General features: G+C 37.3%; 1 long non-coding RNA gene across 1 annotated transcript; it reads left to right on the top strand.

Annotated features, from left to right (window-relative positions):
* Positions 1 to 9,992: 9,992 nt before the first annotated feature.
* LOC128640825 (uncharacterized) lies at positions 9,993 to 24,051 on the top strand. Its single transcript, XR_008399399.1, has 3 exons — positions 9,993 to 10,047; positions 10,592 to 10,671; positions 23,856 to 24,051. It is a non-coding gene; the product is annotated as an uncharacterized LOC128640825 (long non-coding RNA).
* The last annotated feature ends 503 nt before the right edge of the window (positions 24,052 to 24,554 follow it).

The following is a 24,554-nucleotide window of genomic DNA, read 5'->3' as shown; positions in this document are numbered from 1 at the left end:
CCTCACCTAGAAGTTTGGTAAAAAGTGACAACAATTAAATATGAAAAACATTTCTTTTTTTTAGCATCACTTTGACGTATAGGGAATATGAATTTAGCAAGAAGCATAAATTAAAATAAATTAGTGTTATGAAAACAAGAAAGATGATATGTAAAGCAGATATGTCACAATGCCATTAGTCATACTGTTTAATAGATTATCAAAACAATGACCTGCAGTTAATGACATTTTGTTAACATAGTAACAAAAAGAAAAGAAAAATCTTACCATTTACCAGTCAAAAAATAAAGATTGTTTAGCTAAACTATATAACTTACAGTAATTCTGTTTGGTGTGAATTAAAATTATTTATGCAGTTCCTTAACAATTACCTGTAGGTTTACTTTCCAAACAATTTCTACCTGCTGCTGATATAACACAGACCTACGCATATTAGTTGCTTTGAAAAGAGACAGAAATAAAAAGGGGTCAGAGAATCAATACTGTAAAATGTTACAAAATCTGAGTTTACATTTAAATAGGCACAAAACCCATTTTTTTTTTTCCTGATTCAGAGCTTGTAATTTTAAACAACGTTCCAATCTGTATTATCTAATTAGTTTTGTTCTCTTGATATTCTTTGTTGAAAATTATACCTAGGAAGACTCAGGAACTGCTGATTGATGGCTGCACAAATATGCCTCATGGTTTTGGCTTACTCAATGTATTCAGCTAGCTCCCAGTAGCGCATTGCTGCTTCATCAACCAAGGATACCAAGAGAATGAAAGAGATTAGATAAAATAAGTTAATTGGAATATTGTTTCACATTGTATTCTCTATCTGAATCAAAAAAGAAAAAAATGGGTTTCATGTCCCTTTAAAATAGATTGGATATTTACAAAGAAAGCTTTCATTTTTACATTCACAACATTTATGTTTGGACAGTCTATTGATGATAATTATGTATCAAAATACTAATTAACATTTTATACTGTTTCTAACTGTGGCTGAACTGAGGAATCAACAGCTAACTATTAATCCAATGTTAATGTAATAGTCACAGAAACATTCTAAGATGTGTTTTTGCTCATTAAAACCACCATCTATTGTGATGTATACACCATAAAAATATTACAATTTACTTTTATTATCTAATTTGCTTCATTCTCTTGGTATCCTTTGTTGAAGAATCAGCAATGTTCTATTGGGAGCTAGCAGAATGCATTAGGGGAGCCAATAACATGCAGTTGCAGATGTTCAGTGTGAAACGTTTCAGAACATGGTTGGGTTCCAGGCGGGCCATGGGCAGAGTTGGGTGGTCCTTTTTTTGCGAATCAGGACTTTTCTAGGAAAGGAAAAGCTGTGGTAGGAACAACGGGACAAAGCTCCTTAACTGTTACAGTCCCACGGTATGTGTGACACTGACAATAGGGAGTTCTGCCTTTTTATTGTGTTAGGCAAATAGGGAAAAGGGGATCCATTCAAAAATAGAATGCTCTGTGGATAAAACATGAAGATTGAGACCAATAGATCTACAAGTATTGTGTTAATTAAAAATATGGCATTAGCTTAACTCTAACCAAGCAACATATATTCAATACTTACTTTACATTTACCTGTTTCTTACACAGTCTGTCAAACTAGTTGCTGTAGATCAAGATGTTGCGCGTGAGGAGAGCAGTTTTTATGGTTTACATAAATGATACTGCTACCTATATATCATACAGGAGAAGCAATAATTAAAGATATGTTATTTGCTTAAGAACAATAATGCTACAGTACCTTTTTATTCAACTGGTAGATGTGTAGAATTTAAGGTGGAGAGGGCATGTTAGATGAAGGTTTAATAATGCGTATAGTATACTTTATTTAATTTGTTTCTTACCTTTTCTGTGTAAAAGTAAGACCAGAATGAAACTTTCATGATTCAGATAGAAGTACATTGGAAAATTATTTAAAATAATATGCTCTATTAGCAGCAATGCGCTAATGGAAAATAACTGCTGATTGGTGGCTACATATACATTCCTCTTGTCATTGACTCGCCAGAAATGTTCAGATAGTTTCCTGTATTGTATTGCTACTACTTCAACAAAGGATACGAAGAGAATGAAGGAGATTTTATGATCAAAGTAAACAGGAAAGTTGTTTAAAAGTGTATGCTCTTTCTGAATAATGATAGAAAAATGTTGGGTTTCATGTCCCTTTAACATTGAATGAAATGTTAAATACACATAATATAGTAATGGTCAGGAAAAATCAGCAGTTGTGCAATGTTGAAAGGTGAATCATTTTCTGTGTCTATAAGGTTATCTTTTACTACATTGTTATTAAATAAATATGATGCGAATTGAGATTATGAGAATGTTTTATTGCAGTGCTTACTAATGCTATATTAGCTATTGTAAAAAATAATGATGTAAATACTATTACAGTGCATTCAAATGGCTGTTAGAGTTTCATTAGTTAAATGCAATACAACAGCATACAAAGGAGCAAACATAGGGCTCCATATACGAAGCAGAATAATCTGGTCTGTAGAGCTTGTGGGCAGGTTCGGACATGCGAGCCTGCTTCATTAGACCGCTGCTTATAACACTATTCGCCACCTCTGAAGTAGCGAAGAGAAATCAAACCAAGCACTTCAAAATGTTTTAGTGATATTAAAGGGACAGTAAACATGCAAGACAGGGGGCGTTGCTAACAGTGTAAGCCCGGAGACAGCATGTGGTACGTCATCACGTTACCCAATGTAAACACAGACTCAGCTGTTAATCTCGTAGCACCAAAAGCCTAAAACAGCAGCTAACACACTCACAGGCTAGTGCTGCTGATAGGTTAATGGGGGACAATAATCCTACAGAAAATCTGCATGCTAAATAGGCTATATACACATGTAATGGCCATATGTCATCTTACACAGTATCTGGACAACACACAATATTAATACTACATGGTGCAGCTTGGGATATAGCAAAATATAAATAATGTATAAAAAAATATATATAAAAAAAAAATATGTAAAAAATATAGAAAAAATATAAACAATATACAAATTATTTTTTTTCGGATGTGCATATATCAACTTAAGGTAAGATGAATAAGCTAGTAAGGCAATCAATATGGGAAAGTGCCAGATTTCAAATAAACAAGTACTAATAGCACAGACTAGTAAAATTATACAGAATGTGGAAAATAAAGATTGTGAACTATACATATAATGTAAGAGCATATCTACTTCAAAGGGAAATAATTATCCTAAATGTTAAACATTAAATGTTACCTAATCTCCAAATGGACAAAGATTACTATATACCTATAGGGCGCTAGGGACCAAATCATCTATTAACGATCTGTCTTTGAATAAGATCGGTAATACTAGAATTATTAGACCTACCAAATTCTCATGGCTCATGGACTCTCAATAGAAAGAAATAGGCTCATGGACTCCCAACCACACTGGATCATTGGACAACCCATTAAATAAAATCATTAAAGGAAACAATGCCAATCCAGCATTGAATTTAGTCCATTTGGTTGGATGGTATTCAAACGATATGTCCATCCGGCTTCAATTTGAAGAAGGATTCTATTTCTATTGCCACCCCTCTTCAATGGGGGAACGTGGTCTATGAGGACAAAGCGTAGATCAGTAGGATTATGTCCTGCCTCCAAAAAATGCTTGGCAACTGGTTGGTCACTTTTCTGATCATTGATATTATTCACTCTTTGCATGCACTCTGGCACATTGAATTTTGAAGTGAGAGTGCTCTCCTGCTGCTTATATTTGGATCATTTTTGTTGAAGCACCCACCAATTAAGAAATGCCTCTTCCCTGGAAACCGTTTTTCTGAGTTTGTACTCAGTTTTATATTCACGGTGGACTCTTGGGTTTTACTGTATCACTGTTTGCTTTTATAACCACTCTCATTACATCAGTATGGATACCGATATTGAGGACACTGAAGTGCTAACCTTTACAGAGGTGGATGCCGCTAGGATTTTATTCTCTGCTGAGGATGACACTACCGGTGCTGAAACAGCGAACTCTGTGTTTTTGGCTCTTTTAAAATTAAAGAAAAAAGAGATTGATCTAAAGTTACATAGAGTATATCTATCAGACTACTACAGGAGAAAACTTATTCCAAGAGGTTTTCGAATCAGGAATTTACCCACTATTGGACGGACAAACAGTGAATTCTGTAGGAAATGGTGTGCCATCTTAAACAAGTGTAGTCTAGATTTGATTCTAATTGTAACTGAAGAGGTGAGAACACTCCTGGATAAAATTAGGGGTGAAATTAATGACCTTGAAGTAAAGAAGCTTGAGATGATGACAGTCGATAATACAGAACCCTGGCTGGAGAAATTAACCACACAGTTGAAACAGTATAAGGATGAACTAATCCAGTTTAAGAATCGGAAGCTCACAATGGTATGTGAGGACCACAAAGAAAAGAGGGTTTACCGATGGCTCACTGGAGACAATAGGAGTAACTATGGCTATAGGAGACAGAGACGCCAACGCCAATACACTAAGAGATCGCTACAAACTATGGACAGTAGTTCAGGATCTGACTCTGATGTTCCACAAACAAGTGAAGGTGCTATGGCACCCATGACTGGGGATCAACATTTTTTTCACGGGGTTACCACCCGTTCAGGTCAACGAATACGAGGAAGAGGTCGCACCCGCGGAGGGGTGGGTGGCACAGCAAAACCACCGATACCTCCAAGATAACAACTACTGGAGTTGAAAATACAGGACTGGTTCTTAACATCAGTAATCATGTCTTATCTGAAGCAGAACACAGACTTTTAAATAAAGGGTTGAACTTTGTACCTACACGCAAGGCTGATCCCTTTGACATCTACATTGAGTGTCAGAAATTTCAAAGACTGTTACGCTTAAAGCACCACTTTAGGGATCAGGATGCTAACAGTATGCCGAATCCTTTTAAGAAACAGAGTGTCTTTGACCCCATCAGTTCCAATCCTAGCATAAAAACCTACATGCGGTTGGTCACTCAAGAACTAAGTGATTGTTCCTCATCTAAATTTCGGCATAATCTACCCCAAGATGAAAGGGAGGCAATCAAATCCTTGGCCAGTGATGCCTCAATCATCATTAGGACAGCGGATAAAGGTGGGGCCGTGGTGGTCCAAAATTATAGCGACTACAAGAATGAGATTATGACACAACTAGCCGACAATAAAACCTATATTCGGCTTAGTGGGAATCCAACAGCAAGATTTCAGTCACTGATCTTTGCCTCAATTGACAGAGGATATAATAACGGATGGATAGACACTGAAACAGTCTCTTTTCTGAAGGTTCAACACCCAGTGTGCCCTATATTGTATACGCTTCCAAAGATACATAAGGACATCAATCACCCTCCAGGACGACCAATTGTCTCCGCCAGGGGTTCGTGTACTTCCAAATTGGCCATCTATGTGGACTATTACTTACAACCATGTGTGAAACAGATGGCTTCATTTCTGAGGGACTCATCCCAACTACTTGATGCATTACGCACGTTGGAGATTGAAGAACACTGGCTATTGGTGACAGCAGACGTCACGAGTCTATATACAATAATTCCACATGAAGATGGCAAGAGATGTGTACGTGACAGTCTATTGAAGTATCCTTATGTTGGCCCACCGGTTGATTATCTATTGGAACTTTTGGATTTGAGCCTTACTCTCAACTACTTTCGGTTTGAGAAGTCCTTCTATGAGCAAATCACCGGCACGGCCATAGGCTCGAATGTGGCCCCCTCTCTGGCAAATCTGTATATGGAAAACTTTGAGCACACAGTAATGGCGATACAACACAAAAAGGAGGTAATTTTCTACAAAAGGTACATAGACGACCTGTTCCTGATTTGGGCAGGGTCTGAACAGGACCTTATCGAATGGTTTACTATTCTGAACCAACTAGACACTCCAGTGAAATTCAAGATGTTACACAGTACAGAGTCAGTGGACTTTTTGGATCTAAGGATCTTTAAAGTAGAAAACAAACTTGGCAATACTCTATATCAGAAACCAACGGATAGAAATGCACTGCTCCATGCCACTAGTTGTCACCCTCCGGCATTACTACAAGCTATACCTCAAGCCCAAATGACAAGGGTCATTAGGAACAATAGTGATGATTCCAATCAAAGTATACAATTAGAGTTAATGAGCAACAAATTCTTGGATAGAGGATACAATCCAAGATGTATTAAACAAGCAAAAGAAAAATGCACAGCGGCCAATTTGGCTAATCTGAAGAAAATGGATGATACAAACCCACGGATGACCTTTGTCACCAAGTATACTCCAGATTTAAGAACTAACGGGATGAGTCTTCGTCGCCATTGGCACATTATGCAAAGTGATCCAAGTCTTCTGCTATCTAATTGGGCACCCCCTAGGGTGGGCTACAAAAGGAATACCAGTTTGAGGGACCTCCTCATGAAGACAGATCCGAGTCACTGTTACCAACAACTCACCTGGCTTCAACCAAAAACTTGGCTGTTACCGGTGCATCGGATGCACTACGTGCAACTCAATGCTTCCAGGAGCTACATTCAGCCATCCCCACAAGAAGAAAAAATTCACGATAAGACATCGGCTGACATGCACCACTACGTTTGTTATCTATCTACTGAGTTGCAGTTGTGCAAAGTTCTATGTGGGCAAAACATCTGAGGACGCCCGAACTCGTATGGCGAACCACCGTTCGGCCATAAGAACAGCAATCAAGGATCAGAAAAGTGACCAACCAGTTGCCAGGACATAATCCTACTGATCTACGCTTTGTCCTCATAGACCACGTTCCCCCATTGAAGAGGGGTGGCGATAGAAATAGAATCCTTCTTCAAATTGAAGCCAGATGGACATATCGTTTGAATACCATCCAACCAAACGGACTAAATTCAATGCTGGATTGGCATTGTTTCCTTTAATGATCTTATTTAATGGGTTGTCCAATGATCCAGTGTGGTTGGGAGTCCATGAGCCTATTTCTTTCTATTGAGAGTCCATGAGCCATGAGAATTTGGTAGGTCTAATAATTCTAGTATTACCGATCTTATTCAAAGACAGATCGTTAATAGATGATTTGGTCCCTAGCGCCCTATAGGTATATAGTAATCTTTGTCCATTTGGAGATTAGGTAACATTTAATGTTTAACATTTAGGATAATTATTTCCCTTTGAAGTAGATATGCTCTTACATTATATGTATAGTTCACAATCTTTATTTTCCACATTCTGTATAATTTTACTAGTCTGTGCTATTAGTACTTGTTTATTTGAAATCTGGCACTTTCCCATATTGATTGCCTTACTAGCTTATTCATCTTACCTTAAGTTGATATATGCACATACGAAAAAAAAATTTTGTATATTGTTTATATTTTTTCTATATTTTTTACATATTTTTTTATATATATTTTTTTTATACATTATTTATATTTTGCTATATCCCAAGCTGCACCATGTAGTATTAATATTGTGTGTTGTCCAGATACTGTGTAAGATGACATGGCCATTACATGTGTATATAGCCTTTTTAGCATGCAGATTTTCTGTAGGATTATTGTCCCCCATTAACGTATCAGCAGCACTAGCCTGTGAGTGTGTTAGCTGCTGTTTTAGGCTTTTGGTGCTACGAGTGTTCCCCCGGATTAACAGCTGAGTCTGTGTTTACATTGGGTAACGTGATGGCGTACCACATGCTGTCTCCGGGCTTACACTGTTAGCAACGCCCCCTGTCTTGCATGTACGCGCGCTCTGAGCCGCAGCGGTTTTGAGGTATGAGAATGCAATGCTTATTTATGTATTAATGTGTGAGCATGATTGTTTTTCTTTTTCTTTTCCTTTCCCCAATGCTTGTACATATTAAACAGCACCATCAGCATGTATAATGGGGCATATTATCGGTATATTACTTTTGTGAGCAGTAGCGTGTCTGCAGTCCATCAAGGTTACAGCATAGGTAAAGTACACGTATACTATGAATGGAACTTTATTTAGTTATTTGTAAACGATCTCTAGTTGCTGCAATCACTAATGAGATGTGTTATTGATGGTTATATATATATTTCTTCTTTACTTCTTTTCTTTTGTGTATTATTGTTTATGCATTGTGTTCACTGTGTTTGGGAGGTTGCTATGACAACCTTTGGCGGTTTTTTTCCACTTTGTGGGGGGTGGGGTCTCTATTTGATTTTATTGGTGTTTGTATAAAGGGATGCATTTTGCATGTGTCCTCTGTCTGAGGAAGGGGATACGGTCCCCGAAACGTCACATAAATAAATATTTTGATTGAAAGGACCAGTGAGTGCAGCCATTTGTTCATTGATATTATTCACTCTTTGCATGCACCCTGGCACATTGAATTTTGAAGTGAGAGTGCTCTCCTGCTGCTTATATTTATATATATATATATATATATATATATATATATATATATATGTGTATATGTGTATATAAGTATATCCATATATATTTTTTAATTTCCTGCCCATCGCTGCACAACTTACACCCATCGCTGCTTAGGTTCTGTACCGTGTATGACATAATCAGAACGAGTCTCCCTTTGGAGCTTGAGGAAGCACGCTCTACTAAAAGCTACCATACAATGCAAATGAAAGGTCGCATTCGCATCGCGGGCCACTTTAAATACCAGCGCACAATTGCATGCCCTGGTATTATGAGTGGAGCACAAATATCTTGCTTGTGAAAGCGCAATTTTACACTTCACTCGTAATCTGGCCCTAAATATTTATTTATGTGTAATGAAACCACTTTTTTTCTCATTCTTTGAACTTGAAATGCATCCTGCTGACTTCTCTAGGCTAATCCTGCTACATATATTGCTCTAATTGTCTTTTACTGATAACAAATGGAAAACAATTCACTTTATACTAACATTACGGTCAGGACTAGCCTTGTTTTCTTCAGACCAGATTGGCTCCTCTAAATACGGTAAATGGTGGGTAGAGTGTGACTTTTGAAAAACAATTGAAGTAAAAAAAATATATATTTTTTGTTTTAAACTAAATGAATACTAAATATTAGTGAAACATTTAAAATGAATTTGAACATGAAAATCAACCAATAGGGCGGCTGGTGACTGAATGAAGAGAACTTCTGTGTTGAAGATCAGAAGATAGATGAAGACCAACACTCCCGCAAAGAAGATAGGAAGATGGACCGCAGCCAGGATGAAGATGAAAGACGAGCGCACATTACCACTCAACGCTACACACAGCAAAATAATTTGCAGTAATTTTAATAGCAAGCCACTTGTAATATTGATTTTACCATAACAAACATTGCGATCTCGCAATCACTTTTACACTTCTTATGCTAATGATAGCGCTCCACTCGTAAACTAGCCCTATATTTTCAAACAGCAATGTACACCTAATACAATTGTTTGCTGCATACATAAATAATATTTTTTTTTGTAATGAAAATTTGTATTTTGCTACATTTTTTCTAATGCGTTCTTCATGCATGTACTTTTAATACACATTAAAAATCTTATTTTTTGGAGTATTATACTGTATTGTATGTGCCTTTCCTTTTTATACAGAGATATAGGGAATGCCTATTAAAGAGAAAGAAGCTGGGGTCTCTATGTAAAATATTGCCTTTAGATAATCCCATGAGAGACCTTATAACACGGACACAAGGATACATGCACAGTTCTACATAAATATTTGTTCTTTTGTTGAAATAAAAATAAAAAACACACTAACACATACTGTATATAAACATTCATATTCAAATATTTGTTTCCTAATCAGATTTAACTATACATTTCCAGCACTAAATAGTTCTTTTTTTATGAAACTAAAAATAACAAATAGTGACATTCCAACTCAACAGATTATGAAGTTTACAGTCTAGTACAGACTTGCCTTGGCCCTCCTGTTTTCATCATCTCCCCAGATTAACACTCCCTGTCTCTGTTTTTAGTTTCATTGAAGATTCTACATTCAAAAACAAAACTTCTTTTTTTATATAATCACTTGGAATGCTACCAGTTAAGATTAGATGTATGATAATATAGTCTGTGTTATATAGACATAATTATACAAAATCTAGGGGGTACTGTTACCACAAGGCTTACAAGATTTTCATTTATATATATATATATATATATATATATATATATATATATATATATATATATATATATATATATATATACTATACATTATATACACAAAAAACACATTACACAAGTCACACAATGCAGATTAGATGTTCACACACATTTACATTTTGTTTTACAAAAAATCCCTAGGAAAGTCAGTGGCAAAGGTTTGCTTCTAATAAAACATTAAACCCCATGGAAATTCAAATTCTACCACTCCTCAGAATTTAATAATATAGTGCAATAATAATATAATATATTGTTAAATGGGGCAGTTTAATTTGTCAACTTCCACGGTTTTTAACATTTGATTGGGAAAATAGTCTACTCAATATTAAAGGGACATGAAACCCAATTTTTTTTGCTTCATGATTCAGTTAGAGATTACAATTTTAAACAACATTCCAATTTACTTCTAATATTTAACTGGTTTCATTCTTTAGATATCCTTTGTTAAAGAAATAGCAATGCACATGGTTGAACCAATCACACGAGACATATATGTGCAGCCACCAGAGATCAGGTAAGACACTCTGTATACTTATGTTTGTATGTGCATTGCAAAGGAGAAGAAAAATAACTGAAATTGGTGTCAATTTTCTACTTAAAAAAAGTAAAAATCCTTTTCTAAGAAAAAAACAAAAGTGATATACAGGTGATACCTTTAATAACTAACTGATAGTCGATACAATTGCCAGCTTTCAGGACACGGAGGTCCCATTGTCAGGCATTCTGATGTACAAGTGAAGCTCTGTCATATTTATATGCAGTATTCATGGTTTAAAAACAACTAATGCAAATCATGAACATTGTGTTGTAGTTGTATGGGCTTGGGGAAAGGTTTCACAGACATGTGGGAAGATGTTTGTGATTCTTGGAAGTCCATTAGGTATTAGATTTTCCTTTTTGCATTTTGTCAGGAAGAATATGTCCAAATGTGCCAATTTGTTTCATTAGGGTCTTGAGCTTTATTTGAGCGCGGTACATTGTGTACATTTTGTACTCAAATGCATCATTTTGTGATAGCTAAACATTACAACTTTGTAAAATTGCATAGGTTTAAGGGTTTAGTGTTAAAACATGTACCAGTTGTTTTTAAATACCACTAACTAGTGATGTCGCGAACATAAAAATTTGGGTTCGCGAACGGCGAACACGAACTTTCGCAAAAGTTTGCGAACCGGCGAACCGGGCGAACCGCCATAGACTTCAATAGGCAGGCGAATTTTAAAACCCACAGGGACTCTTTCTGACCACAATAGTGATGGAAAAGTTGTTTCAAGGGGACTAACACCTGGACTGTGGCATACCGGAGGGGGATCCATGGCAAAACTCCCATGGAAAATTACATAGTTGATGCAGAGTCTGGTTTTAATCCATAAAGGGCATAAATCACCTAACATTCCTAAATTGTTTGGAATAACGTGCTTTAAAACATCAGGTATGATGTTGTATCAATCAGGTAGTGTAAGGGTTACGCCCGCTTCACAGTGCGCAATGTAGGTGATATACCTGCCCTGTGACCATGCTTTGCAGACCAGGTATCAGTGGTCAGATGGACCCTTGCCCCAACACTGTGTGCCAGACATGCCATTATAGCAGACTTATATGGCTTTGGCGTTGCTTTTTGGTAATTAGAAGGCTGCTAAATGCCACTGCGCACCACACGTGTTTTATGCCCAGCAGTGAAGGGGTTAATTAGGGAGCATGTAGGGAGCTTGTAGAGTTAATTTTAGCTTAAGTGTAGTGTAGTAGACAACCCAAAGTATTGATCTAGGCCCATTTTGGTATATTTAATGCCACCATTTCACCGCCAAATGCGATCAAATAAAAAAAAAATGTTCACTTTTTCACAAACTTTAGGTTTCTCACAGAAATTATTTACAAACAACTTATGCAATTATGGCATAAATGGTTGTAAATGCTTCTCTGGGATCCCCTTTGTTCAGAAATAGCAGACTTATATGGCTTTGGCGTTGCTTTTTGGTAATTAGAAGGCTGCTAAATGCCACTGCGCACCACACGTGTTTTATGCCCAGCAGTGAAGGGGTTAATTAGGGAGCATGTAGGCAGCTTGTAGAGTTAATTTTAGCTTAAGTGTAGTGTAGTAGACAACCCAAAGTATTGATCTAGGCCCATTTTGGTATATTTAAAGCCACCATTTCACCGCCAAATGCGATCAAATAAAAAAAAATTGTTCACTTTTTCGCAAACTTTAGGTTTCTCACAGAAATTATTTACAAACAACTTATGCAATTATGGCATAAATGGTTGTAAATGCTTCTCTGGGATCCCCTTTGTTCAGAAATAGCAGACTTATATGGCTTTGGCGTTGCTTTTTAGTAATTAGAAGGCTGCTAAATGCCACTGCGCACCACACGTGTTTTATGCCCAGCAGTGAAGGGGTTAATTAGGGAGCATGTAGGGAGCTTGTAGAGTTAATTTTAGCTTAAGTGTAGTGTAGTAGACAACCCAAAGTATTGATCTAGGCCCATTTTGGTATATTTCATGCCAGCTTGTGCAATTATGGCACAAATGGTTGTAAATGCTTCTATGGGATCCCCTTTGTTCAGAAATAGCAGACATATATGACTTTGGTGTTGCTTTCTGGTAATTAGAAGGCCGCTAAATGCTGCTGCGCATCACACGTGTATTATGGCTAGCAGTGAAGGGGTTAATTAGGTAGTTTGTAGGGAGCTTGCAGGGTTAATTTTAGCTTTAGTGTAGAGATCAGCCTCCCACCTGACACATCAGACCCCCTGATCCCTCCCAAACAGCTCCCTTCCCTCCCCCACCCCACAATTGTCCCCGCCATCTTAAGTACTGGCAGAAAGTCTGCCAGTACTAAAATAAAAGGTTTTTAATTTTTTTAGCATATTTACATATGCTGTGGTGTAGCATCCCCCCTTAGCCCCCAACCTCCCTGATCCCCCCCAAAACAGCTCTCTAACCCTCCCCATCTGCCTTATTGGCGGCCATCTTGGGTACTGGCAGCTGTCTGCTATTATTTAACAGTCAAAAAAGTGTTGTTTTTTTTTAAATGTACACTACTGTTACACTAGATATGAGTGGTGGCACTGGGCAAGTGGGCACAGTATACGCTGTGAGCCTGACACACATGCTGGCAGGCAGGCAACTGCAATTAGATTACACAGGAAAAAAATAAAAAGCAGACTGATGTTCTAGCCCTATAAAGGTCTTTTTGGGGTGCTGTCCTTACAGCAGAGATCAGATGAGTCCTTCAGGACTGTAGTGGACACTGAATACACTAGCCTAGCTATCGATTTCCTTATTAAATCAGCAGCAGCTACACTGTCCCTCCTCTCACTAAGAATGCAGCTTCCGAATAAATCTAAAATGGATGCTGTCCAGGAGGTGAGAGGGTCTGGGAGGGAGGGTCTGCTGCTGATTGGCTGGAATGTGTCTTCTGACTGTGAGGTAAAGGGTCAAAGTTTACTCAATGATGAGGAATAGGGGACGGACCGAACATCGCATATGTTTGCCTTCCGCGGCGAACGCGAACATACTATGTTCGCCGGGATCTATTCACCGGCGAACTATTTGCAACATCGCTACCACTAACCACAGACTAAAGTATCTGGCAGAACTACAATAATAAATAATCTGAACAATATTTATTAAAGGGATATGAAACCCAAATTATTTATTTCATGATTCAGATAGAGCATGCAATTTTAAGCAAATTTCTTATGTACTCCTATTATCAATTTTTCTTAGTTTGAACCAAAAATGTTCCTAAGCTTACATTCCTGCTTCTTCAAATAAAGATACAAAAAGAAGGAACAAAAAAAATAATAGGAGTAAATTGGAAATTTGCTTAAAATAGCATGCTCTATATGAATCATGAAAGAAAAAAATGGTTTAATATCCCTTTAATTTGCCACAGAACAGCAAAAATAAATAAACAAATAAAAGGACATTAATCTGCTGAGTACAACTACAGTATCATGATTACTAATCATTATGATATTGTTTTTTTCTCTCGTGCCTGCAGCTCTCTTTAAAGTCATTCACATATTTTAACCCCTTACAAGTATAAGTGAAGCTCTGCATATTTACACTGGCTGCTGCCATCTTGGAGCTTATATTTATTATGTAACTTTTAAACTGAGTAAAAAACTGAAAAATGTAACATTTCCGCTCTCTATTATGTGAGCTAAACTGAAATGCAAGGTACAGCTGTCAAAAAACCCAGTAACATCACAGATCTATGAAAGTGCACTGCTTCTGTCACAGGATGCAACAAAATGGCGGCGCCCAGTATAAAATGCAGAGCTTTACCAGTTGGATTCTGTAATGAGTTAGAATAAGAGAATAGCTTGAAAGAGAGACGCAGGTACCGGAGGAAATACTATAGCCATGTGAGTTGTAACCTGCTACTGTAGTTGTACCCAACTGTTTAATGTCCCTTTAAAATGTATATTATAATATTCTAAGTAGCCTTTAATCAATTTGAAGGATCCTATGTATCCTATTTAGAAGCAATAGACATCCTCACTAATGGGGTCACATATTAACATATTGTATGACTAGTGTCTGTAAATATCAAGGGGCCCATTTATCAAGCTCAGTATGGAGCTTGAAGGGCTCTTTCTGGCGAGCCTTCAGACTCCAGAAACACCAGTTATGAAGCAGTGGTCTAAAGACCGCTACTCCATAATCTGTCTGCCTGGTCTGAGGAGGCGGACAGAGATAGCGTGAAATCAACCCGATCGAATACGATCTGGTTGATTGACACCCCCTTCTGGTGGCCGATTGGCCGCAAATATGCAGGGGGCGACGTTGCACCAGCAGTTCACAAAAGCTGCGGGTGCAATGCTGAATGCAGAGAGCGTATTGCTCTCATCATTTAGCTATGTCTGTCGGACATGATCCACTGATCGGATCATGTCGGACAGACATTTGTTAAATAGTCCCCCAAGAGTTTTCTACTAATGTTTGTGTTGCTACCAGCATAGTTAATAGAAGAGAATCATATCAGATTATAGGGTTAGCAATCACTAAAGTGAAAACATATGAAGATTTGAAAGCTACCAGAAGGGATTTTCAGCTCACCTTTTAAAAAGAATCACCTAATGCAAATAAAATACGAATCACCTTGACCATTCCATGTTTTTATATTTCTTAGGTACCTAAATAATCTACATCATTATCATCATAATTAGAGTCCATTTCCTCAGCTTGACATGAGGCAACACATACAATTAGTATATAATTATAAGGCCACAATACTCACACTGCACTGGTAACTGGTAATCTGAATCTGGGCAAATAGTATATGTCAGTCTGTATTCTTTTTATGGCAGCTTTGTCATACTCCTCATTTATAAAGATGTCTGTAACTGAATACTTGTAGAGTTAGGGTTTGAAAGTTCCTGTTCCTTTATTCTAATTAAACATAAGGGTGATTAAGAGAGACGTTAGCAGCTCTGGGCATATGAGTTCCATAATGATATAAGATAGCTTCATACAGATAAGAATCTGACAATGTTCTGAGCATTAGACATGTGTTTTACAGATTACCTCAGTGCCTTATTCTTTATGTAAGCTTGTTTATACAAAGAGCAAAACATTTACTTAATAATTAGAAGATTAATATGAGGAAATGGCACACTACATGATAGATAATACAGCTGTTTAAAACTGAAAGGAAAATAAAATGGGTTTATTTTAGATAATGAAAAGGATATCTGTCATATTTCACTTATTTCTTTTTATATGTTTTGACAGGTAGGATATTGCTTGGAAATGCTGTTTAAAAGATATAGCATAATTGATATTACATAAATACACAGGCAAACAAAACAGTTATAATGGTAACTAATAAAGATGTGTACGGGAAAAAAAAATCAGTTTTGTCTGAAAGATTTATTTCTAGTTTTTGCAACATTCGGTTCAGACAAGTTTAGCTTTTGATGGCATTTGTTTTGATATCATATTAATTTCAATTTAATTACAGTTATTTCCAATCAAAGCAACAAATATATACAACTAAATTTACCAAAAATCATTAGATCTTTTAATCAATTGAGTTCTATAATCTATGTTTTAAAGCTAACACAACATATAATTGGCCGATTTAATTTATGTCAATGACTAGCTCACAGAGGCACACAACTTGACGTTCCATTAGCTCTGAACAAATGTATTGAAAATGTATGTGCTTCCCCTAGTATCCTACCTCCCTATGCTAAGTTAAGGCTTTATTGGAAAAGGCTTTATGGATAAATTCAACATTTAGTATTGTTGTTACATAACAATTCACTGGTAATCTAGTCCTTTGTTTGCAAAACTTCCACAGAGAATTTGCAGCAATGAACAAATTTGGAGGAAACCATAAAACCACCATGATGACTGTTATTTTTGTCTTGTCAGCATCAAGGGCATCAATCAAACAATCAAAGCAAGTGGACATATCCTGAACTAGATTCAGCAACCTCATCCACCCTTAACTAAAGTACACACTCTATCTTTCAGCCACCTACCAGAGCAGCCAAAGGATGAGGTTTACTATTTAGTATAGTTTATTATAGTCAGGCATTTTTCAGCTGGGGCGTTGCAAGGGAGTATAGGTTAGACATTATGTAGGCGGTAGGGACGTTGCAAGGGAGTATAGGTTAGACATTATGTAGGCGGTAGGGACTTAGCTGGGTGTTCCAGGGGAGTGTAAGCTCTGACGCAGGTGTAGGCAATCAGTGGGAGGTAGCAAGGCAGAGCAGGGGGAGTGTAGGTTATATGTGACGTAGGTATGGGTTTCAGGCGGAGTTAGCATGGCATGCTAGTGGGAGTAGGCTGCACTTTGATTTGGACATATTGACAACAGTGTAATACCAGTGTGATATGTTCGATTCAGCGAAGTGCATGTTGCAAGCAGGGTAGCTGCCTTGTTTGTCTCGCAAGCTATCAGCTGGCAAAACTACATTGCCTGAAGTAGTTAGTGTAGGTGTAGTATTTGGAGCAGGCAATATTTGGAGTGTGCCTACACAAAAACTATTTTTAGTTTCAGTGAGCGCACTGTCTGCGCCATGTAATCCCACTTCAAATAAGGCCACAGCAAAATGCAGAAGAGTGGCGATGTTGGTGATGTGAGTGGTGGTGATGTCACACTCACAGTGACTTCTATGAGAGAGACATTGGCGCTCGCCAGCACTGCTCGACCACGCCCCTTATCTTTTAAACTCTCGATAGACCTGCAAGGCAGACAAGGCCAGTAAGGCAGTTTCTCGTCAATCTGTCAATGTTTTGAACATTGGAGCCCTAGTGTAACAGTGTAAACTAAGAAAGTGATTCTTCATCTGCTGTCAATCCAGTCATTAACTCAAAATGGTCAGTTTAGAAGAGTAACAGTACAATAGAAAAATGCAAGAACATATATCATTATACTTTGACACCTCAGTCCTTTTATCAAAGAAAAGTATATTGCAAAACACATTCAAATTTTAACACACTGGTTACTTAAATAGACAGGTTATTTATATGCATATTCGATGATTTAAATATATTAAGAATAGATATGATGCAACAGCATATCAAGCTAGTGAAAATGTATCATACATCTGTTCTATTTGTAATATAAATTAATCCTTACACAGTAACCACGGTAGTCACACCAAGGCCCTGCAGCCAAATGGCAAAAGGAAGCTATCTGCTATGCTATGTTATAGTAAGCAAAGAAAAAAAAAGAGATTAAAGGGACACTGAACCCAAATTATTTTCTTTCGTGATTCAGATAGAGCATGACATTTTAAGCAACTTTCTAATTTACTCCTATTATCAAATTGTCTTCATTCTCTTGGTATCTTTATTTGAAATGCAAGAATGTAAGTTTAGATGCCGGACCATTTTTGGTGAACAACCTGGGTTGTCCTTGCTAATTGGTGGATAAATTCATCTACCAATAAAAAAGTGCTGTCCAAAGTTCTGAACCCAAAAAAAAAGCTTAGATGCCTTCTTATTCAAATAAAGATATCAAGAGAACGAAGAAAAATTGATAATAGGACTAAATTAGAAAGTTGCTTAAAATTTCATGCTCTATCTGAATCACGAAAGAAAAAATTAGGGTTCAGTGTCCCTTTAAGACATATGATATTTTATTTAAATCAAAGTTCATTATTTATTATATTATTGATAGTGATGTCGTGAATTGTTCGCCGGCGAACATAGCATGTTCGCGTTCGCCTCAGCGGGCGAACATATGCGATGTTCGATCCGCCCCCTATGCATCATCATTGAGTAAACTTTGACCCTGTACCTCACAGTCAGAATACACATTACAGCCAATCAGCAGCAGACCCTCCCTCCCAGACACTCCCACCTCCTGAACAGCATCCATTTTAGATTCATTTGGAAGCTGCATTCTTAGTGAGAGGAGGGACAGTGTAGCTGCTGCTGATTTAATAGGGAAATCGATAGCTAGGCTAGTGTATTTAGTGTCCACTACAGTCCTGAAGGACTCATCTGATCTCTGCTGTAAGGACAGCACCCCAAAAAGCCCTTTTTAGGGCTAGAACATCAGTCTGCTTTTTTTTTTTTTTTTTCCTGTGTAATCTAATTGCAGTTGCCTGCCTGCCAGCGTGTGTGTCAGCTCACAACGTATACTGTGCCCACTTGCCCAGTACCACCACTCATATCTGGTGTAACAGTAGTGTACATTTAAAAAAAAACCACTTTTTTGACGGTGAAATAATAGCAGACAGCTGCCAGTACCCAAGATGGCCACCAATAAGGCAGATGGGGAGGGTTAGAGAGCTGTTTTGGGGGGGATCAGGGAGGTTGGGGGCTAAGGGGGGATGCTAAACCACAGCATCTGTAAATATGCTTTAAAAATAAATAAAAAAAACTTTTATTTTAGTACTGGCAGACTTTCTGACAGTACTTAAGATGGCGGGGACAATTGTGGGATGGGGGAGGGAAGGGAGCTGCTTGGGATTGATCAGGGGGTCTGATGTGTCAGGTGGGAGGCTAATCTCTACACTAAAGCTACAATTAACCCTGCAAGCTCCCTACAAACTACCTAATTAACCCCTTTACTGCTAGCCATAGTACACGTGTGATGCACAGCAGCATTTAGCGGCCTTCTAATTACCAGAAAGCAACACCAAAGTAATATATGTCTGCTATTTCTGAACAAAGGGGATCCCAGAGAAGCATTTACAACCATTTGTGCCATAATTGCACAAGCTGTTTGTAAATAATTTCAGTGAGAAACCTAAAATTGCGAAAAAATTTAATTTTTTTTTAAATTTGATCGCATTTGGCGGTGAAATGGTGCCATGAAATATACCAAAATGGGCCTAGATCAATACTTTGGGTTGTCTACTACACTACACTTAAGCTAAAATTAACTCTACAAGCTGCCTACATGCTCCCTAATTAACCCCTTCACTGTTGGGCATAAAACACGTGTGGTGCGCAGTGCGCAGTGGCATTTAGCAGCCTTCTAATTACCAAAAGCAACGCTAAAAAGCCATATAAGTCTGCTATAATGGCATGTCTGGCACATAGTGTTGGGGCAAGGATCCATCTGACCACTGATACCTGGTCTGCAAAGCATGGTCAGGGCAGGTATATCACCTACACTGCTCACTGTGAAGCGGGCGTAACCCTTTCACTACCTGATCGATACAACATCATACCTGATGTTTTAAAGCACGTTATTCCATCATATGAAATTAATTAATAATTTTTACTTCACACCTCTGAAATTGTCTAAAATATTCCCGTGTCAAAACTTCTCTTGTCCACTTTGTCTTTATATTAACGCAGATATTTTACATATGTTTGTATATTGCCCCAGGATTGACCAGTTTTAGAAAAAGGTAGCTTTTTGGTTTAATAATTTATATAGAACTAAATTTTACCTGGATGCAGATAGTATCTTTTTTCTTGATCATAGCTTAAACGTAATTATCCTTCTTGTTAGACAACTTATCTTAAAGAACTGGAAAGCTAAAAAGATGCCCGGTTTTTCAGTATTTATTAAAGAGATTCAAATGCAAATAATCTTTGAATCTTTCCATCTGAAAGAAGCAAGTGAAAGGGAAGTTAGGAAATTTTTACTTAGATGGTTACCGATAATTAAGACATATTCGGAAGGAGTCCAACGGACCATCTTATATCCCTTTTTAAGTTCAGACAGCTTTAGCGGCCTAGTATTATTAGGTGATTTTCCAGCAGATTGGATCAGGAGCTACAGAGATACATAACAAATGTAATGAAAATAATATGAAATAATAAGTATAGGTCTCGGATGCCGGAACGGGAGCAGCGGAGAGCAGGGGGGGGGGGGATAAGAGTAGATGTTTCTTTTCCCCTTTTTTTTTTTTTTTTTTTCCTCCCCCCTCCCCTTGTTTTCTTTTTTCTTTTTTCTTTTCCTTTTTTTTTTTCTCCTTGTCTCTTTCTTCTTCCATATCTTGTTTGCTGTCCAGATTAACCATTTAAAATGGCTATATGTGTGGAAAGCAGGATTTGTTGTATTTTCATTTATATTTTCAACATAATAGTGGATAGAATTGGTATATGTTGCCAAATACAATTTGCATATTGCTTTATGTATTATTATGCTGTTTTTCTTTTCTTATGGTCTCCACTAAGAACGATGCCCTGCGTGGTGTTCAAATTGTTATAATATGTCTAATTTTTGCTTGTTTGTTGTTTCTACACTGCTGGCCTGTATAAATAAATATTAAAAAAATAAATAAAAGCACGTTATTCCAAACAATTTAGGAATGTTAGGTGATTTATGCCCTTTATGGATTTAAACCAGACTCTGCATCAACTATGTAATTTTCCATGGGAGTTTTGCCATGGATCCCCCTCCGGCATGCCACAGTCCAGGTGTTAGTGCCTTTGAAACAACTTTTCCTTCACTATTGTGGCCAGAAAGAGTCCCTGTGGGTTTTAAAATTTGCCTGCCTATTGAAGTCTATGGCGGTTCGCCCAGTTCGCGAACTTTTGTGGAAGTTCGAGTTCTCCGTTCGTGAACCCAAATTTTTAGGTTCGCGACATCACTAATTATTGAATAACAGGGCCATTTAACTTCAAAGGGCTAGATTAAAAAGTGGAGCGCTATTTATTGCTTCCACTCGTGCACTAGCTCCAATAGTGCGTCAGGTACTGCGCATATTACAAGTTTAATGTAAAATGCCAATAGGATTAAAGCAGCTCTCATCCTATTGGCTGATTTGAAATTTTCAGCCAATAGGAATGCAATGGTACCCCAATATATACCCCAAAATATCCTCAGTGTGCGGCGACTATCGTAACAAGAGGATCCTCCTTGCTGGATGGCTCCGCGATCGCCGGTCCTGTTCAGCGGTCACTTCAGCTCCATGCCGCCTTCGCTGTGTATGAAGATATAAGAGGTCCCCGCGCTGGATGAAGATGTCGCCGCCTGGAAGAAGACCTTTACCGCCTGCAAGAAGACCTTCTCCGCCGGACTTCAGGAATGGTAAGTACCTATTTGGGGGTTAGACTTAGGGTTTGTTTTTTGTTTTTTAGATTAGATTTTAATAGGCAGTAAAAGAGCTGAATGCCAATTTAAGGGCAATGTCCATACAGTGTGTATTAACCCTTCACAATGGGTAGCTTAAGTTTTTTTTTTAAATTAGGTTTTTTTTATTTTGGGGGGTTGGTTGGTTGGGGGGGTTTTACTGTTAGGGGGGACTTTGTAATTTTTTAATGTAAAAGAGCTGTTTAACTTAGGGCAATGCCCTAAAAAAGGCCCATTTAAGGGCTATTGGTAGTTTACTGTTAGGTTAAGGGGTGTTTTTATTTTGGGGTGGATTTTTTTTTATAGGGCTATTAGATTAGGTTTAATTTTTATTATTTTGGATAATTTCTTTATTATTGTGTTTTTTTATTTTTCATAATTTTAGTGTTTGTTATTTTTGGTAATGTTAGATTTTTTTTTTTTTTTTTGTAACTTAGGTTTTTATTTTTGTTTATTTTTTTAATATAGTAATGTTAGGTTAATTTATAGTTTAAACTTAGTTTTTTTTTATTTCACAGGTAAGTTTTTATTTATTTTATAATAGTTATATTGTAAATTTAATTTAAAATATAGGGGATAGTTAGGTTTAGGGATTAATATTTTAATTTAGTGTGTTGCGATGTGGGGGGGCCAGTGGTTTAGGGGATAATAACGTTATTATAGTAGTAGCGATGTGGGAGGGCAGTGGTTTAGGGGTTAATAGTTTTATTATAGTAGTAGCAATGTGGGGGGCCAGCAGTTTAGGAGTTAATAGGTTTATTTAGGTGTTAGCGATGCGGGGGGTTACTGTTTAGGGGTTAATCACCTTATTTAGTGTCAGTGATGTCAGGGGGCAGCCGATTAGGGGTATTTTGACTGGGGGTTTATGTTAGGGTGCTAGGTTTTAACGTAACTTTATTTTCTTCAAAGACATCAATGGGGATTGCGTTACGGCAATCTCCATTCCGCAATCGCAGGTGTTAGTTTATTTCTAACACTTTCTCTCCATTGATGTCTATTGGGGAAAACATGAAGTCACATCAAGTCATTTCAGTAACATGTAATGGCAACGCTATGGAGAGTGGCATACCGCTCATTTTTTTGTGCTATTTACACAATCAGTTAAGCGCTTAACTTGTAATCTTGGTGTTAAGTAGCAGCTGGGAAAATATTGTAGCCCAGAAGTTGGCTGATATACCCCCTGCACTCCCTGGAGGATTGGCAGCTCAAATAGCCTTCAAGTGGAAGGAGGGAGGAAGCCCTATACTGCAGCAGCTTTATTGCACCAAAACCAGTAGGAAACTGAAGCCCAGACTTTCAATTAACTTCCTCAGTCACATGTATGCTATGGCTTGAGCCTATTAAGCATCCACATTTCATCCTCAGACTTAAGCAAGGTGAGACCAATTACCCAATATGAATTATTGATAATAAGACAACTAAACTGTTCAAAGCAACAATAAATCACCATAGACAGTGCTGAGAATATTTCCCCTGGCATTTAAAGCAAAACTTCATACATGTGCTGTTTAAAGTATATACAAAGCTGTTTTTTTTCTGCCACCTCTGTAGATGCCTTATGTTTATCACTAATATGCCAGTTTTAAGAGCAAAGCCAGGTGCGCAATGTCTAAAATGTATGAATACAAGGAATATAAAAATTTCCTTTCCAAAAATTGCTTGGAAATATAGACAGTACTATTGTTAAACAGGACTTTGCACACCAACACTGATTTTCTATTGGTAAATAATGAGATGAGGTTGGTTACTTTAGGATCTGTTTATATACGTCTATAACTCAGCAGATACCTCTACTCTATAGAGACAAGACATTTCATATATTGTTGATCCTGCACCTAACCCATATTATGGTTTGTTTAAACACTTGATGGGAGATACTCAGCTCCCTGAAATTCACCTTAACCGGGATCATAGATCCCTACACCCAATCCATAAAGAAAATGAACCACCCAGGGATGTGATATTTAAATTTCATAAATTTGTTGAGAGAAAAAAAAACAGATTTTAACTACTTCAAGAAAAAAAATGAGGGTTTTTCATTACAACTCTTCACATATGTCAGCCATATGACTCTTCAAAATTGCAGAGAAGCAAGATACCTTACTCTCTATTTAAAAGACTTGGCTATACCTTACAGATGGGGGATTCCCTTTCTGTCTCAAAGTAATGAAAAATAATAAAACTGTGATTTACAGATCACTGGATGACCTTGAAGAGTTTTGCTGCATACTCAAACCCTTTCTACTGCTCCTTGATCCTGCCAAAGAAGCGCCACACAAGAACATTTCTCAACACTAAAAACCCCAGAGACCACAATGGACCAAAGTCACTAGAAAACAGTTTAGAGCTGCTCATCTCCCAACTGTCTCCAGGACACACCAATCAGAGAACACATAATGATTATGGACAGACAATCCTGATTAATACCAGGAAAAAAAATATTATTTTTTTTGACCATATGTCACTACAATTGGCCAATACCTTCATTGTTTTCCTATGATGCAATAAAATAATGATAAAAAAAAATGTACGTCATTTTAAACATTTGGCACGTTGGCACAGTCTGATAAGGTTATAGGATTTTAGGGAGGATGGACATTTTGATGGCATTAATTCTGCCCAGCCATGACAAAGTTTTGTTTTGCCAAGAACGTTGTTCTTGTTGAATGGTTTATAGAGTTGTTGTTTAGTTGAGAGTAAATAGAAGGTTCAGGTCATAAGATAATCAAATTCCTAAATACTTAGAAAAATATTTAGAAAAATTTACAAAAGACAAACTCATACTTTTCTCAATTTGGTTTATATCATCATTTGATAATGCAATTCCCATAAACTCAGATTTAGTGGCATTCATTTAAAAAAAATAAATAGATGGGAGTTGAAGCCTTTTTGCT

Source organism: Bombina bombina, chromosome 1 (assembly GCF_027579735.1).
Source record: "Bombina bombina isolate aBomBom1 chromosome 1, aBomBom1.pri, whole genome shotgun sequence".
NCBI classification, from domain to species: Eukaryota; Metazoa; Chordata; class Amphibia; order Anura; family Bombinatoridae; genus Bombina; species Bombina bombina.
The sequence above is the reverse complement of the archived record's forward strand: the minus strand, read 5'-3'. Positions and strand labels throughout refer to the sequence as shown.